This window comes from Anoplopoma fimbria, unplaced genomic scaffold, assembly GCF_027596085.1.
Source record: "Anoplopoma fimbria isolate UVic2021 breed Golden Eagle Sablefish unplaced genomic scaffold, Afim_UVic_2022 Un_contig_8156_pilon_pilon, whole genome shotgun sequence".
Lineage (NCBI taxonomy): Eukaryota > Metazoa > Chordata > Actinopteri > Perciformes > Anoplopomatidae > Anoplopoma > Anoplopoma fimbria.
This window is the reverse complement of record NW_026552959.1, coordinates 3,076-20,591: the sequence shown is the minus strand read 5'-3', so window position 1 is coordinate 20,591 and position 17,516 is coordinate 3,076. Positions and strand designations below refer to the sequence as shown.

Sequence of the window (17,516 nt, the reverse complement as noted above, 5' to 3'; positions counted from 1 at the left end):
GAAACAGCTTGTGTGTGTGTGTGTGTGTGTGTGTGTGTGTGTGTGTGTGTGTGTGTGTGTGTGTGTGTGTGTGTGTGTGTGTGTGTGTTCAGTGTGTGGCTGGTAGTCTTGCTGCATAGTTCGTAAGCTGTGTGTGTATGTGTGTGTGTGTGTGTGTTTATCAGCTGCTCACTTGCTGATTCACGACTATATTAGGATCATGTGGAGGAAGTTAGCGTGCTGTATAGAGACTTATTCATTCAAACACACGGTCACACACACACGTACATGAATGCAAACAGAAGGTGCATTCTTCTTCACACACACACACACGTGCTTCAACACATTTTTATTTTAAATCAATTGATAGAAAAGTACCAGGCATCTATTTTATAATCAAAATGGATAGTTAAGGGCTTGTTACAGCTTATAAAATGTTACCGCCACAGTTACCGCCCTAAATCCTCAGTTTCAATGCTGCAAAGGTCTTCAGATAAAAGATCAAGAGTTGTTTCTTAAAGAATTACAACAATGTTCCTTTCAGTTTGATTTCAAACTCTTAATCAGCTCACTTAGAAGTTAGAAGAAGACTCTATTGTCTCTATTTTAAATTGGTCTGCAATTAAGTTTAGCTTAGAGCTAAGAATAGTATGTCTTATTATTGAGTTTTATGACGTGTAAGATGGGCTATGGGACAAATAAAGACGTGGATGTTTGAATCTTCTAAATGGTGAACAAAGCCCCCCACAAAAAACAACCTGTCTTCCTTCTTCTTCTTCTTATCATCTTCATCTTCTTCTTCTTCTTCTTCTTCTTCTTCTTCTTCTCTAAAAGGGCAGGAACGCTACGGCAACATGACCCGTGTTTACTACAGAGAGGCGGTAGGGGCCCTAGACATCATATAGGATCTATATGATGTCGGTCTTCGACATGACCCGACTGTCCACGTTTCAGGCCGTCCTCAAGTGGAAAGGAGACCTGGACTCCAAGGTGAATAATATGAAAAAAGAGGATTGAACGGGTATGAAACGTCATTAAAAAAAAAAAAACATACCATTAAATAGACAAACTCAGTTATTATGAAACACACTTTGTTTTTCTGTGAAATGTTAAATTTGTTCTTATAATCAGCACTTCTGCTTCAGTCATGACTTGCCACATTAACCAGGAAGTCTTTTAATAACCTTGACAGTAAGAGCGAGCATGGACACAGTATTTTCTACAGTTGTTCTGCAGTTTTTCATGACATGAAGGTGTATAATCGACTACACTTTAGCTTACGTGACTTTCCGTGCAGCGGCTATTAAAAATGCAAACAGAAAACATTCACTAAGTAAATAAATGTCTCGTGATAAACAGGAACAAAGAAAAGATCTTAATTGAAATAAAAATACCAATACAAATGGTGCATTCAAGGACACTTCATCAACTCATTACATTACATTGCATTACAGTCATTTGGCAGACGCTTTTATCCAAAGCGACTTACAATAAGTGTATTCAACATAGGTATTCAAGAGAACTACTAGTCACCAGAAGTCATAAGTGCATCTCCTTTCTTAAACAAGCATCTTAAAGCATAAACCAGAGCAAAAGTACAGAAACAAACTAATACGAATACAACTCGTGAAGTCAATAATAATAACCAGGAAGTTGCCCTCAAATGACCGACAAAGTGTAAACAAGGCTCCTCCGTGTTTTTTACAGTTCAATTTATTAAGTTTAGTTTAAAAGTAAAGTACTTTTACTTAGGTAAAAGTAGCAATACCACAGTAAATAAAAAAATACTCTCTTACAAGTAAAAGAGCTGCTTTTAAATTCTTATTTGAAGTTACTGTGATGAACTTTTAACAGCCTCAGTTTCATCCTGATCCTCTATATGACCTTTACAAGTAAACGAGACCATCAGAGAGAAGATCGTCTGTTTCTATATAGTTTGTATAGTAAATGTAGCAATACCACAGATATAAATACTCATTTAAAAAGAAAAAGTCCTGCATTCAAACTCTCGCATAAGTAAAAGTACAAATGTATTAGCTAGTATACTTAGTGTAATAAAAGTAAAAGTAGTCTTATACAGAATGGACCATTTCAAAATATTATATATCACTAAATTATGATTATTGATGCATTAATGTGTTCATCTTTTTAATGTTGCAGCTGGCAAAAGTGGAGCTTGTTTTATTTACTTTATAAAATGCTGGGTAAAAAGAATCTATAATCATTCGATGTAATTTATTAGTTGATTGTATTTTGTATTAATGTTCTGCAAACTAAAGTTATGAAGGAAAAACCAGTAGAAGTAGAAAGTAGCATACATTTAGAGGTACGAAAAGTAGTTAGTTACATTCCACCTCTGGTTAAAGTATGCGAGTATGTGACTGATGGTCGGCCGTCTGCTTCCATCAGGTTGCCCTTAGCAACGGGACGCCGGTTCCAGCCGTTCTATTGGCCAACAAGTGCGACCAGCGGAGTCAAGGCTTGTGCCCAAAGCTACGGTGGCCGAGAAGGAACCAATTTTTACATTTTGTAAAACACTTTAACAAGTTTCGAAACACTTTTACAAGTTTTTTACGAAAATTACATTTTAGAAAAAACTTTTGCAAGTTCTCGGCCACCGTAAACGCTGCCCAAACTGGAGAACTTCTCCCGACAGTACGGGTTCGTCGGCTGGTACGAAACCTCCGCAAAGGTAAGAGGAGATTGTCCTTCTGTGTGTTTGTTCATCCTGCAAACTAACTAACCAGGGATCTGACTCTTGTCTTTGCATTTTTTGTGTTTTGCTTATCAGCCGTCTGTCTCACACTTCTTTTCTTTCTACATTTACCACAGTTTTTCTTGCTCTCCTTTATTTAATGTCAACTTTTTGTCAACACACGTTTCTCTGCTTTTCAAGATGCACTGGTCAACAGTTTTATGGAAACAACACACATGGAAAAGTTCTGTTTTATACACACAAGACGTAGCGCATTCACACTTCAGAATTAAAGACAAAACTTGCCCGGTAACCCTCGGAGAAACAAACATTTTTAAGGTCTTTTGCTCATATTTCTTGGATTCTGTGCACCATTTTGTTGCATTTTCTTGCCACCAACGTGCATTGATCTGATGCAGCTAACGTTAGAAAACACTGAACTGTGTAGTTATTTAGAACCGAAAGCCTTTAGGAAAAGTTAAAAAGGATTTTGGGACAAGGAAACTTATTGTGGTGGATCTGTTAAATTGTGTTTATTAGATTTTATTCATTTATTTGCATTTGAAAGATCAAGATAGAAGCTTTCTATGGTTTCTAATAATGTCTTTTTTTGGGGGGTTTTGATGAAGACAAGTTCAAACGTGTCCACACTGAGCTGCATATTGTTGAAAACAGCGTAACTTTCTCTTTTTTTTTGCACCATTAGTTGAAGCATCTTTTTTAACAAGAAAACAGAGCTTTTCTAAAACAGTCTCCAGCGTGGATGAATTTGAAAACATCTGGGTGTACATTTTATTGTGGACGAGGAAAACAGAGCTTTTGAAAGTACTGATGTTGGCTGAGACGTTTCTTTTTTGGTTTCGAACCCCAACATTTTAAGCCGTTGTCCGAGCTTTTTTTGTATTTACAGAAATCTTTATGAAAAGCGCATTATTAAATTCAGCTTGCTTGCTCATCACCCTTCTCTAACCCTTCACCTCCGTCCTCTCTCTCTCTCTCCAGGACAACACCAACATCGATGCCGCCATCACGTGCTTGGTGAAGAGCATCATGACCGCGGAGGATGAGAGAGCCCTGCGGGACGCCACGTCGACCGGTGCCAAAACGGAACAGGAGGGCGGCGTTCTGGTTCTGCCTCGCTCGACTCAGTGGCGGTTTTAGACACGGGCCACCCGGGCGGTGGCCCGGGGCGGCACTTTTTCAAGCCACGTGGGGGCGGAACGACCAAGTAAATAAATAAATAATAATCTGGGCTGCGAAGCGGTTTTCTATTATCTATCATATCACTGTGGGGAATTGGCGAATTGGCGCCCCCTGCGGCTGCAGGCGCTCCTGCTTGCTAAGAAGGTGACATCTATGTGTGAAAACGGGGAAGGGGAGGGAGGGCGGGGGAAAAGTTCACCTTGGAACAGACAAGTGGGGGGACGGGGGATCCACTGTAGGCTATAGAGCAGTCATACTCAAGTAGGCCCGCGGGGTGTCTATTAATGGCCCTCGAGCTGTTTTGAAAAGTTTTTTTAATTATTATTAAAAAAAAAAAAAAAAAAAAATCGTGCTGGGCGCTCTTATTTTGAAACCGCGCGCCGCGATCTCAATACGAGGCTGGGGGTTGCAACGATAAACAGATAAACAGATAAACAGCACTCCAGCCCACAGACCGCTCCAGCCCTCCCAAACTCGAGGCAGACAGTCCATCTCAGCAGCAGTCAGTCACACGTATATATACATATGTATACCGACCGGAGCCGTAATGGCATGCTCCAAATTTGCCCCAAAAAGAAAACTGGACAGCGAAAACCGCCAGTTCCAACCAGAGTGGACAGGGTTATGTTTGGTTTTATTTAGTTATTTTTTTTAATATATGCCCAAATTAAAATTATATTTTTATTTTAGGAAATATTTTTGTTTTTAATAAAAAGGAAATGTTATGTTATAAAATGTTGTAAATGTTATACATACGTTATGTTATGATACGTTATCGGACGTACACGGTCCCAATAAATGGCCCCTTGAGTCACTGAAAAAAAAAATTTGTGGCCCCTCATCATTTCTACTTGAGTACCCCTGCTATAGAGCAATACTATAATACAATAAGTGGGCGCAAGTCAGTCACACCTCGACTTTCTTGCAAAAAACGCACATTCATATACATTTTTTTCTATATCTGATATTTTTTCCACTTGTATGTTGTAACTTATACTGTGTTGTGCATAATTGTGCACATTGATTCCCTATTTAAAGTTCTATAAAAGGTTTTTTGCAATTGTGCACAGTTTGTCTTTCATTTATTTAGTAAAAAAAAAAAAAAAAAAAAAAAAAAAACGCGGGGGGGGGCGGACTCGGAGGGGTCTCGCCCGGGTGTAATTCCATGTAGAACCGCCACTGCTTCGACTACAACACCAAGGAGAAGGGACTCAGTGGGTGTTCAGGATGCTCCTCCATGAAATCCAGAGACAGGGACAACGACTGAAGGACAGACGGGTCTGAACCAAGAGACTGGAAGGAGATTTGATGAATTTTTAATATGTTGTAACTTAAAGATGCATCCTGTTCCCTGCAACTCTTTTATCCTCGCAAATGCATTTCTACAGAGAAACAATTTAACAAAATAATATGATTATTGTATTTTTGTAACAGAAATGGATTCAAAAATGAGTTACTGTTGCAAAATGATGTATTCTTTTGAAAAAAAGAGTAATATTTAAATGTTTTATGGATTTTAAAGAAAACAGAAGGTTTATATAAAGATATTTGTATATTTTGTTTACAAAACATGAATATTTTTAAGGTTTCAGACTGATGGAATATCTTATTTTGTAATGAAGTCAATTCCTTCACCCGTGAATAAGATTCAAAAAATACTTTTTAATCTTTTAAGTACTAAAATTCATAATATGTTTTATTCATAAAATGCACTTCAACGTTTTCTTGGAATATTTAGAAGGTATTTTTGGGGGGGCTTTGATGCTTTTGTGATACAAAATATACCTTTTTGGGGGGGGCTTTGAAAGCAAGAATAAAAAGTATATTTGTATATTTAAAAAGCAAAAGAAAATGCAGTTCTATGCACAACAGTTTTTAAGATGATATATTGTATGTCTCTTTCTGGCACAGTGCTCAAACTGCTACTTGATTTATTGATATTTATATGAGATAAATTAAAATAAGTTTGCTTAGTGTAAGTGTGCAAACAATACAGTTTAACATGGTCTGAATTGATAACTTAGATTGAACTGTTTTCAGTGTAATCAGGTCCAAAACGAAATCAAACTAGATTTCAGTCCTGTGTTTTAAATTTAGTTGTGCTAACATTTTCTTTACATTTGGACTACAAAGTCTGCATTTATAAGGACAATTTTCTAAAATATATAAATGTTCTTGAGCTGACGACCTCTGACAGAAGATGATGATGAGACACATATCAAAATAGAAACTCAATTATTTAACAACAAAATATTAATGACTTTTTTTAAATTCATGAATTGCCAAAGTAAGATTTTTTAATTAAGATGTTTATTTATTTGGGAGGAACCCGGGGTAAACCCTGCGGAACCTTTTTAGGAACTTTGACGTGCTGCTGTGTGTCTCTGAGCTGCAGGAGTTCGTTTTGCAGTTCGTCATTTTGACTGCTGATGACTTTGTGCAAAGCTGCTTCGTCCTGGAGCTCCGTGTTCAACTCCTGTATCTTGTGTCCCAGAGCGCAGGGGCGTTTCTAGGTTTCTGAAAGATCCGGGGCTTAGCCCAGGGCCAAAACGTAACTGCGCATGCAATTTTTGAAAATAATAACAAATAACAAAATAAACAATGTATGCAGTTTATTAATACCAATGGTAAAAATATAGATTTTCACAAACTTCCCTTTGTCTTAACAAAAAGTGCCTCATTCATAAGCACCAACATTAAACATTTAGATAATAAATGAGTCACATAGTCATATATGTATTCTTCACATATTTTTATTAGTTTCACAATAGTAAACAATGTCTGAAAAAGTATACAATGCAGAAAGATAAGATGTTTAAAAGGCAAGAGCCTTTTAAACATCTTATCTTTCTGTAGTCATGCGTTTGTCTTTGTTCATTTCTTTTCTTCTACAGTATATCTGTCTTTACTTTACACTTTCCATATTGTGTATACTTGTACATTTGTCTGTGTATTATTAACTGTTACTCTACATGTATTGTCTTTCTTTGTTCATTTCTTGTTTGTAGTGAACTTTTTATTTTCACTCGTTTCACTGTTTCTTGCTCCTTTCTTTGGACCTTTGTCCTTTGAGCACAAGTGGGTATCTCCTCGGTTTGACTTGGGCGAACCGGTCAATGACTTCACCATGGTCTAAGCCACAAAGCGCATCCTTCTCCACTGCCATAATAGCCAAATGATGTAGCCTCTCCTGGCCCATGGTTCTCCTCAGCCAGGTGTGGACACGGCGCAGTACACTGAACGACCGCTCACACGTGCAACTGCTGACAGGTATTGTCAAGGCTGCTTGGACAACTGAGCTCAAGGTTGGGAACATGTCTGGGTGAAGTAGCTTGTAAACACTGCCCATGTCAGAAACGGCACCTTCTCTCTTTCTTCTAGAAAGGAACTGCTTTGCCACCAGGATCTCCTCTTTTTTCAATGACATTTTATAATGTGTTGCAATCAGCTCTAGGGAATCCTCACAGAAGAAATCAACGGCCGCTGGGTTGCAAGCTTGAATGCCTCGCATTAGCTCTGCCCCCACATCAGAAAATCTGCTGTTTAGCTCAGTTACCATACGGTCAAGACATGGGTACAACAGAGTTTGTTTCAGCTGGTCTTCTGTGCCCAGATGAGCCCTTGTACCCAAGGTGGACTCTATTGTAAAGTCCTCCATCACCCTCTGCTTGTGCCTGCGACCACTGTGACTCTCACATATGTTGTTGGCATCATAGATGTGTTTTGCTTCATTGTAAAGCTTGTCTGCCATTTCATTGGTTCGGATGGATTTCAGTGTGTCAAGGACTGCATCTTTAAAGAGTGTTGCTTGGGCCAAGTCCACAGAATCCTTCTGAAGGTACAGGTGCAGCCCCTCTGTAGTTGACAGCATACTCCGGAACATGACCAGCAGGTAGACATTTGAAAACCTGGACAGCTTTGACAGTAATCCGACTGCCAGAGGTGTTGCACTCTCTTCCAGGCACTTTAAAACAGCTGGCAGATTGTTGAGCATTGCTCTCACAGACTTCACCTGACATGCCCATCGGGTTTTTGACAGCTGGACAAGCTCACTCTTCTTCAAGCCCAGGAGCATCTGGACATCAGAGAATCTCTGATGGTTTACGATTGATACACTGAAGAAACAGTAGACACTCTCCAATGTCTCAAACAGGTCACTGGCTTCTCGAACAGCCCTGCACGTATGGCAGAGAACCAGGTTCAGCTCATGAGCATAGCAGTGTACGTACACTGCTTCTGGGTGTTTCTCACGAAAGCGAGCTTGAACTCCACTTACTGAACCACTCATAACGGAAGCTCCATCATAAGCCTGAGCGACACACAGGAGATCATTAAGGCCATTCGACTCCAATACATTTTCAATTGCGTCAGTGATGCACTGTGCATTCAATCCCTTAAGGGTGACAAGTTCAAGGAGACGCTCTTTGACTCCGCCGTCAGCTGTAACATAGCGCACACAAACAGCAAGCTGTTCAACGTGGCCATCTCTTGCCTCATCAGCCATCACTGCATACATTTTCGATGCCTTGATCTCTTCTACGATGGTTGCAGTCACTTCATCAGCACAACATTCGATCATGCTGTTCTGCGAGGCAGGAGATAGATATGTTGAATGAGAAGGGGCCTGGTAGTTCTGGAGGAAGGGGTCAAAGGTTTCAAGGAGCTTCATTACTTCTAAAAGTTTCCTGATTCAGGGAGGAGCTGGTTTCATCATGACCACGGAAAGCAATGCCTTGTTTCCCTAAAAGGCTAGTGACGGCCACAATGCGCCGCAGGTATTCTCTCCTTTCACTAATCTGACTGGAATTTCCAACATTCATTTGGTCGACAACATCGCCTTCTGTTAGCGTAGCTCTGTAATTCTTCCAGGCCAGGATAGATGACTTGTGGACAGCACTTGCCTCATGCTCTCGGTAGCTATCCAAGGCCCTTTTCCAGTTATTAAAGCCCTCAGTGCTGAGGAGGGCATCTTTGCTGGCTCTAGGGTTGTGTTTCCCAAAGAGCTTGCATGAGAAACAGTGTGAAGAGTTTCTGCTCAAAGAATACTCCAGCCAGTCAAAAGATTCAAACCATTTGTACTGGAAAGACCGTTGCTGCTTTCCAAAACTAGCCTACAGGTACCTGAACTTGCACTCTCCTCCCTTTGGTCTCCTGCATGAACCCTGACTGCATCCTTATCTGCTATCATACCTGAAAATGAAGGATGTGCCATTATATGCTTAAAGAGTTCAACAAGAACAAGAACAACAAAAAAACCTTCTATTCCCATTACCTCCTTGGCTGCCAACCACTTTTGGAGCAAAAAACATTGAAATCCTTCTTTGTGACATTGTTGTTTGCAGGTCCCAGGGGGTTGGGACTCTACAGCAGATGTCGTTATAATTCTCTGTTAACAAACATAAATGAGTCAGTACACTTATGCAGCCGGTCTCATTCCCTGTTGCCATGAGAATCATGTATTAACATAAATATTTCTAACTGTTATTCTTTTAATTTCATATCATATCTTCATATTATTGTCATCAACTTTCATGTACAAAGCGGTCATTTAGACTACAGACGAAAATAATAGATATAGTAGCAGGCTTAATGCCTCTGGTCCATCACACTACTAGTCATTAACGTTAGCTAGCTAGAGCATTCTAGCTGCAGACAAAGTACATGATATACATTTGCATTCAATTATAACATTATATACATTTACCATAAGTAAGGTTTTCAAAACGTTTACAGACATTTTAATTACTGACATATAATAAAGACATTGTGAAATCTAGGGCTTGTGCTCACTACTCACCTGTTGTAAACAGTGAGAGACTGGCTGCTGAAGTGTACTGACGCACTTGTTGCTCTGTTCTCGTGCGGTAAATGAGGGGCGTTCAAGGACCGTCGGAAAGTCGATTTTTTTTTTTTTCGATTTTTTTTTTTTACCAAAAAATTAGATTCGGGGCTAATCAAATTAGATCCGGGGCTTTAGCCCCGAATAAAACAGCCTAGTGACGCCACTGCCAGAGCGTCGTTCTAGTTAATAGCACCGTTCTTTTTGAAAGTATTTTCAGAGAGCATTGCAAAATCTACACAGGAAATCATTTGTCTTTTAACAAAACCGAAATAAATACAATTAAATAAGATTTGTTCTTGATTTGATTGATTTGTTATTGTCTTGACGGATCCTTCATGGGGTCTTATTGCATGAAGGGTCACTTTGAATGAGCTGGTAAAGTTTTGCAAGTCCCACCAGTGAAATCACATGATGAGTGATTAATACACAGATGCTGAAATCATCCACATGTCCCCCAGTATGGAGCTTAAAGTCAACACCGAAAAGACGACCCTACTGGGGTGTAAACTTATCATATAATGAAGTGCAAAACATTCTTTTTACATTAAGCCTTTCTTCATTTTCAATTTCCAACAAATAGAATGATACCTCTTAAAATCCTGAAACAAAGGGAGGATGAGGAGATTATCTGCAGTCTATTGAAAGTCACTCTGCTGCGTCTGCGAGCCGTTTGAACCACTAGAGGGCGCCACAAGTGGAATATTTACAGTTACACTCAGCTGGAAATGGTGTTTGTAGTGTGTGTTCACTTTAAATTTTTCATGTTATGGAGTCTCTGTTCACATCCCCCCCTCTCTCTCTCCCTCTTTCTCACCTGATGGTGTCGGAGTGAAACCTGTTAGAAACCATTGTTTTTGCCTCGATGGCTTCTAATTTTAGATGTTGAGTCCTCTCTTCTCCTCCGTCTCTCTCATCCCTTACTGTTTTTTTTTTTCCCCCAGTGCACCAGAGAGGAAGACGGTGGTCAACCTGTGCAGACGCTTCATGAAAAAAACCTCCCCACTGAATGTATTTGCTTTTGCTTCAGTCCTCTCTTGAGAAGACAAATGGATTATGGGTGTTGTATTTTTTGTCAAGAAACCTGTTGCATATTAAAGGACTGACGGCAGAAAAAAGGAAGGACCCCTCGTTTGTTCTGTGAGTTGAGACAAAAGAAGAAAAAACCTTTATCTTTCACAAAAATATTTCATTTTTCATGCTTTTTTGTTGCTTCATATCCTCATAAGTTTATTTTCAGTTCAGTAACAAACCGAATCTTTTTGTGAAGTATTTGGTTTGTAGATGAAAAGTAAACATTATAGTAATTATAATATAAAATCTAGGTTTTGTTTACTCCTCTGTTTATTACGTTGATAACTCAGATTTTACTGTTTTCAGTGTAATCAGGTCCAAAACGAAATTAAAGTAGATTTCAGTCCTGTGTTTTGTATTTTAGTTGAGCTTACCTCTTCTTTACATTTGGACTACATAGTCTGGATTTATAAGGACAATGTTCTAAATCAATAAATGTTCTTGAGCTGTTAAAGGCGACCTCTGACAGAACATAAGGAGACACATGTGTGAATAGACACTCAATGCTTATTTAAATCTGACACTTACAACAAAATATTAATGATGTTTTTGTTTTTTTCACGAATTGCCAAAGTAATATGTTTTAATTAAGATGTTTATTTATTTGGGAGGAAACCGGAGTACCCGGAGTAAACCCTGAAGAACCATAGAAAGGAAATCAAGAAAGATAGAAAAGAAATTAAGAAAGTTTGTTTTTGTGCATGGGAGAAACCGGAGTACCCGGAGTAAACCCTGAAGAACCATAGAAAGGAAATTAAGAAATTAAGAAAGAAAAGAGAAAAGAAATTAAGAAAGTTTGTTTTTGTGCATGGGAGAAACCGGAGTATCCGGAGTAAACCCCTTTAGAAGACTATTTCTTCTAGGAAGACGACCTGTTGGCTGCGGTTGTAGTCTCTCCTCACCCTCACCGCCTCACACTTCACCTCCAGAACCTGTTCTTTGTCCGCTTTCTTGTTCAGCTTCTGGAGTTCTCTACGAAGGACGTCGTTCTCTCGTTTGATGGCGTTTTTCTCCGCTCTCAGGGAGTCGTAGATGTCGGTCAGAGCTCTCTCACCCTGCAGAGTGTTGCTGAGCTCCTCCACCTTCTGCTGAAGAGCCACGTTGTCTTGGCTCAGGGCTTCGGTCTCCGACTTTATCGCGGTGTTTTTGTCCTCGTAGGTTTGTTCCTTGGAGAACTTGTTCTCCAGGACCTGAAGTTTTTTTGCAGAGTGTTGTTCTCGCTGGTTAGAACTTTTTTCTCTGCCTTCATTGATTTATAAGTTCCCTTAAATGTCTCCAGAACTATGAGCTTGTCGTTCAAAGTGTGGATTTTCTCAGTCAGCTCGTTGTTCTGTACCTTCAAGGTGAAATTGTTTCCCCTCAGAACGTCGTACTTCCACTTCCAGTCTTCTTCTCTGAGAAGGTTGTTGTAGGCCTCAGAGTGGGATTTAATCAGGACTTTGTTTTGTTCCACCAGGACTTTCTCCTCAGCTTCCAGTTCAAAGACATTGTTTTTGAAATATGTTCTGATGGTGAGCTGTTCACTGACGACCTGGATTTGCTGTTTCAAACCGTGGTTTTCTTTCTCCAGAGCGTCCATGCGTTCCAGTGTTTGGTTGCACACGTCACTCCAGATCTTCACCTCGTCGTGTTCTTTGTTGAGACGCTGGAGTTCCTGCTGCAGGGCGTCATTTTGATGACTCAGGTCTTCCACGGTCGCTTCCATTTCCACCTTTGCTTCCTGCCGAGCTTTTCCTAACTTCACCTGTTTGTTCATCTCCTGAACCTTGTCATGCAGAGCGTCGTACTTCTGGCTGATCACCTCTTTGTCATCTTTCACGACGTTGCATGATTCAACCAGAGCTTTTAAGTACTGATCTGCTTCCTCGAGCTGCAGGAGTTCATTTTGCAGAGCGTCGTGCTTCTGGCTGATCGCCTTTTTCTCGGCTTCTGCGACATTGAAGTATTCTTCCAAAGCTCTGACGTGCTGCTGTCTTTCCTTGAGCTGCAGGAGTTCTTCTTGCAGAGCGTCGTTTTGACGACTCAGGTCTTCTTTGGAAGCTTTCATTGTGTCGATTGTTTCCTGCAGAACTTTTTCAAACTTGACCTGTTTGTTCATCTCCTGGATCTCGTGTCGCAGAGCGTCGTTCTTCTGGCCGATCGCCTCTTTGTCAGCTTTCACGACGTTGCATGATTCAACCAGAGCTTTGACGTGCTGCTGTGTGTCCTCGAGCTGCAGGAGTTCGTTTTGCAGTTCGTCATTTTGACTGCTGATGACTTTGTGCAAAGCCGCTTCGTCCTGGAGCTCCGTGTTCAACTCCTGTATCTTCTGTCGCAGAGCGTCGTTCTTCTGGCTGATTGACTCTTTCTTACCTGTGATGTCAAATTGTTTCACCTGCTGGTTCCTGTTTTTCAGCAGCAGGAGTTCTTGTCTCTTGGCTTTGTATTCCAGGTTCAGAAACTCTGTCTCCTCTTTCAGTGTGGTGCAGGTTTCCTCTAAAGAGGTCATATCTTGGACTTGATTCTGCAGGTACTGAACTTCTCTCTCCATCTCCAAGTTCTCTTGTTTTAAGACTGCATCCGCTGCTTCTGCTTCTTTAAAGCTCTTCAACGTTTTCTTCAGTTCCCGTATCTGTAGTTTCAGACTCTGCCATTGATGGCCCGCTGCTTCGTTTGATGCTTTGGCCTCTTTGCACATTGTATCAACCATGCTGTGATTTTGGACCTTGTCAAGGAGCACCTTCACTTTTCCCTGAAGGGCTTCACATTTAGTCCTTAAAGCTTTTTGCTCTGACCTGTGTTTGGCAAATATCTCATGCTTTTTGTCCAAACTTTCCCAGCCATCAACCAATGGCTGGCTGTTGTGAATTTGGAGGCGCAGGGACTTGAGCTCTTCGGATATGGTGTCTAGGCTCTTATAAACCTCATAGTAGTTTTCAGGAATCTCTCCTGGTTCCAGGGAATTATTCTGATCCATGGTCTTGTTTTAGTTTTTTTCTGTGTTTCTCTCTTGAAGCGTGTTGATTAAAATACTTACGTGTTTTTAGGACAGAAATGCAGAACTGAGTGTTATCTTCAGTGTCTCAGATGATGAACCAATGCCTTGCAGTAGGATCAAGTTGTGAATGTGTGTGTCTCCAGGGGTTCATATAGAAGTTAGAATGTGGTCATAAGACAAATGACAAACATCAAAGCCAGTGACATCACAGCCTGTTCTAAAATAGAACATCTGTACAATTCTGACAATACTGTGTTGTATGTAAACAAGAGGCTTTAAAGTGTTTGTTTTTGCCACTGACAGGCTCAGGTTTATATAAAGTGCGTGACAACATTATGGAAAGAACCCTAAAGAAACATTTTAATTTCTTTGCCTTTTTTTTACCAGTGCCTCCTTTCTTGCACCAGGAATGTGAACCTGCAGACATAGCAGGCATTACAGGCTTAGTTAAAGGACCCTTTACTTTGTAGTAAGAATGGCCCCAAAAACTACTAAAAAAATCATGACTATCTAAAAAGATGCAGTACAAAGTCAACATTTTTATTGTTATTATAAAAGAGAGCAGCCCCTGTAGTGAGGCTGAATTAATATTAACAGACAGTCAAAAGATAATTTCCCTCTGTGCTGTGCTTAATCTCAACATCTCTGCTTGTTTTAACCTCTTAATAAATGTTTACAGATTTTCATTTAGCATCAGTCAAAGTGAGTCCCGACAGAGTGCAACACTTTTCCTCGGAGTCCGTCTCGCTGAGCTGTGGGGGAATCTCTGCTAAGTGGAGAGTGAGGAGGGTTTCTGCAACAGGCCACCTGGCAAACTGCTCAGACTGGGGAGCAGTGAGTGGACCCACATGCACCATCAACAAACGTACAAACAAAGCAGCAGTGTACTGGTGTGAGTCTGGATCAGGTCAATTCAGCAATGCAGTCAACATGACCCTAGGAGGTAATTACATTTTTAGTTATCTTCACAGTTCCATCTCTGAATTTAAAGGGCCAGTGTTTAGCATTTAAGGGAAGCTATTGTCAGAAATGAAATATATTGAGTTTGTTTTCTTTAGTGTATAATCACCTGGAAATAAGAATCATTATGTATATTTTACCTTTGAATGAGCAGAGCGGGTCCTCCTCAGGGAGTCTGTTATAGTGGCACCGCATGTTTCTACAGTAGGACAGCAAAGACAAACCAAACACTGGCTCTAGAAAGGGCCATTTGTGTTTCACGATTTTGCGTCAGCAACAGTAGTTATCCTACACGCTTTGCACATGTGAGAAGTTGCAATCTGCAACCTCACGGCTCAACGCTTCCAAATCCTACACACCGGCCCTTTAACATCTTATAATTTAATCTTTAAGTGTACAATGTGGTAGCGACCGGGTTAAAAAAAAAAAAAAATGCAAAGGGCACTAGCTGCATGCTGTGAGGCACCAGCACACAGAACATTTTCTAGCATGTAGAAGCTACGTAACTGCGTCATGTTTTCTCTAATGGAAGGACAACCTAGAGGGCACTGTGTCATGTTTTCTCCAATGGATGGGCACCTTAGAGGGTGTATTATGCTTTCTCCAGTTGAAGTGCACAGTAGAGGGCACTTGATCATGTTTTCTCCAGTGGAAGTGAACCCTTGAGGGCCCTGTATTATGTTTTCTCCTTTAGAAGGGCCCCCTGGAGGGCGTCACATCAGATTTTCTTGCACTTTTGGCCACCGAAGGGGACACTTAATCATGTTTTATATAACAAAGGGGCATCCAAGAGGCACTTTTGCTGAATTTATCTTCAAACTCAGAAAAGGTCCAGTGCCCACCAGTGCTAAGGGGGTTTGGGTAATGCAAGAGTAAAAGCAGAATCTATGATCATGTTTTATATAACAAAACTGGGGCATCCAAGAGGCACTTTTGTACAAACTCAGAAAAGGTCTGAACCAGTGCTAATGCAAGAGTAAAAGCAGAATCTAAGTACAAGTTGAATATTCTTTACCTTTGACAGAAAAAGATATTATCCTGGCGAGCCCTGTCCGTCGTGTGACGGAGGGACATTCTGTCACACTTGGCTGCAAATTACAAAGCGGAACATTCAAGTCCAATATATATTTCGATCGAAATGGTGATCTAATCCAAAATAACACCAGAGGGGAGCTGCAAATATCTGCAGTGTCAAAGTCACACGAAGGCCTCTACAGGTGTGAACACTCAGGAAAAGTGTCAAAACAGAGCTGGATGTCAGTAAAATGTGAGTATGATTAAAACTGTTCCTTCTGCATTTCCTATGCAGTTTTTACATAAACTGTGTTGCAATCTGAGATAAATAATGAAAAAAAAAAAGGTCACACATACTTCAATCAATTACAAATAGCAATAGTTGGCTTTTTAACATCAAGAAGAGGATGTGAAATGAATGATTTACTGTTAATGTCTGGTAGTGTGCCGGCATGTACTGTTTATATTTGTATACTGTATGCGCGAACAGGAGGACGACCAAGGCGGATGGGCAGAACCCCTCCGGGGGCGAACTGGAGGACGACGGGTCCTCTCTGGGAGTCGGCCACGGGGACAACCAGGCCGACGGGGCCTCTCTGGGGGTCGGCCACGGCGAGGGTCTCTCGAGGCGGGAGGATCCTCTCTGGAGGTAAGGCGAGGAGGATCCTCTCTGGAGGTCGGGCGAGGGTCTCTCGAGGGGCGGATCCTCTCTGGAGGTCGGGCAAGGATCTCTGCGAGGCGGGAGGATCCTCTCTGGAGGTAAGGCGAGGATCTCTCTGGCGGGAGGATCCTCCTGGAGGTCGGGCGAGGGTCTCTGTCGGGCGGATCCTCTCTGGAGGAGGGCAGGGATCTCTCGGGACGGGGGATCCTCTCTGGAGGTCGGGCAAGGGTCTCTCGAGGCATGCGGATTCTCTGGAGGTATTTGGACACTGAGGCTCTGGGGATCTGGAACTGGGGCTCTGGAGACTGGGGCTCTCGAACCTGGGGTCCTGGAGGTCCAAGGTCTCTCGGACCTGGGGCTGGTGGATGCTGGACCCAGCGAGAACAGGATATTCAGGGGGACGGTGACCCGGGGAAGGCTGGACGCTGGCCCAGGCGGGACGGGACCCGGGGAAGGCTGCGGCCCAGGGGAAGGGACCCGGGGAAGGCTGCGGCCCAGGCGGGGACGGGGCCCGGGGAAGGCTGGGCCCAGGCGGGACGGGGCCCGGGGAAGGCTGGGCCCGAGGGGTGAAAACCTTCGGGTCAGGAGCCGGGGAAGGCGCCCGACGGGTCAGGAGTCGGCCGGGCGCCGGGGTAAGGAGTCGGCCGGGGCGCCGACGGGTAAGGAGTCGGCCGGGCGCCGACGGGTCACGAGTCGGCCGGGGCGCCGACGGGTCAGGAGTCGGCAGGAACGCCGACGGGAACAGGAGTCGGCAGGGGCGCCGATGCGTCAGGAGTCGGCAGGAACGCCGATGGAACAGGAACCGGCAGGAGGGCCGACACGTCAGGAGTCGCAGGCAGCGGCCAGAAAGGCCGGCCGGAACAGGAGTCGGCAGGAAATCGGCCGGAAAGCCGGAACGGGACAGGAACGTCGCAGGCTGCGGCCAGAAAGCCGGCGAGACAGGCGCAGTCAGGAAAGCCGGGAGACAGGCGCAGTCTGGATAGCGGAGACAGGCGCAGTCAGGAAATCCGGCGAGACAAGCTTAGGAACAGGCTGAGCGAAAGTCTGCGAAATGGCTGTCATGAGCTGCTGAACCTGGTTAAACAGGGCAATCCAGGCCTGGTTGCTGCTCGCC

General features: G+C 42.4%; 1 pseudogene; it reads left to right on the top strand.

Annotated features, from left to right (window-relative positions):
* The first annotated feature begins 821 nt into the window (after positions 1-821).
* Positions 822-5,144, top strand: LOC129116260 (ras-related protein Rab-32-like; annotated as a pseudogene).
* The last annotated feature ends 12,372 nt before the right edge of the window (positions 5,145-17,516 follow it).